The 1183-nt window shown below is 40.7% G+C and overlaps 1 protein-coding gene across 1 annotated transcript in view; it reads right to left on the bottom strand.

Moving 5' to 3' along the window:
- The window catches only part of FBXL13 (F-box and leucine rich repeat protein 13), a 304871-nt gene that overhangs the window by 264012 nt on the left and 39676 nt on the right, over positions 1-1183 (bottom strand). The window lies entirely within an intron of this gene.

The following is a 1183-nucleotide window of genomic DNA, read 5'->3' as shown; positions in this document are numbered from 1 at the left end:
TACAATAGATGAAGAATTGGTGAATCTCACACCCATGCTGAACAACTAAGACCAAACATCTGAGACACTCCCCACCCCCCTTAGGGGAGATCAGAGCTGTCTGAGACCACTGCAGAAAAGAAATGAGAGCTTAGGACTGGAGAAGAAGAGATTGCAATCAGGTCAGAGCTATTATCTCTACCACATGGACTTGAAAAAGTGCAAGTCTGGAGGACCTATTGGGGTAGGTGAGTGGAGGTGAGAACTGTTCTATTAATAAATTCAGCTGTAGTTTGTTAACTACATGTTCAGAACCCAACAAAGAGGAGTGCTCCAAAAAAGAACCAGAAACACACTATCTTGATAACACATTAAAAAAAAAAGAGAATTGTTGTTGTTAGGTGCCGTTGAATCATGTCAAACTCATAGCAACCCTGTGTAAAATAGAACGAAACACTGTCCAGTCCTTTGCCAGCCCCACAATCTTTGCTATTTGAGCTCATTGTTGCAGCCAACAATGGATGGTGTAAATCTATCTTGTTGAGGGCCTTCCCCTTTTTCGTAGATCTTCTACTTTACCAAGCATGACATACTTCTCCAAGGAATGGTCCCTTCTGACAACATGACCAAAATAGGTGAGACCAAGTCCAGCTGTTCTCCCTTCCAAGGAGCATTCTGGCTGTACTTCTTCCAGGAAAGATTTGTTAGTTCTTTTAGCAGTGCATGGTATTTTCAGTTTTCTTTGCCAACACTACAACTCAAAAGCATCAACTCTTCTTCCATCTTCCTTATTCATTGTCCAGTTCCCACATGCATGTGAGGTGATTGAAAATACCATGGCTTGGTTCAGGCACATCTTAGTCTTCAAGGAGATATCTTTGTTCTTCAGCATTTGAAAGGGGCCTTTTGCAGCAGATTTGCCCAATGCAATACATCATCTGATGTCTTGACTGCTGCTTCCATTGGTGTTGATTATAGAACCAAGTAATATGAAATCTTTGACAACTTCAATCTTTTATCCATTTATCATGATGCTGCTTGTTTGTTCAGTTGTGAGGATTTTTGTTTTCATTATATTGAGGGGTAATCCATACTGCAGACTGTAGTCTTCAGTCTTCATCAGTAAATGCTTCAAGTCATCCTGACTCTAAGCAAGCAAAGTTGGGTTGTTTGTGTATCACAGATTATTATTGAGTCTTCCTCC

This window comes from Orycteropus afer, unplaced genomic scaffold, assembly GCF_000298275.1.
Source record: "Orycteropus afer afer isolate SDZICR_OR568_19922 unplaced genomic scaffold, OryAfe1.0 scaffold00007, whole genome shotgun sequence".
NCBI classification, from domain to species: Eukaryota; Metazoa; Chordata; class Mammalia; order Tubulidentata; family Orycteropodidae; genus Orycteropus; species Orycteropus afer.
This window is presented reverse-complemented; position numbering and strand designations above follow the sequence as displayed.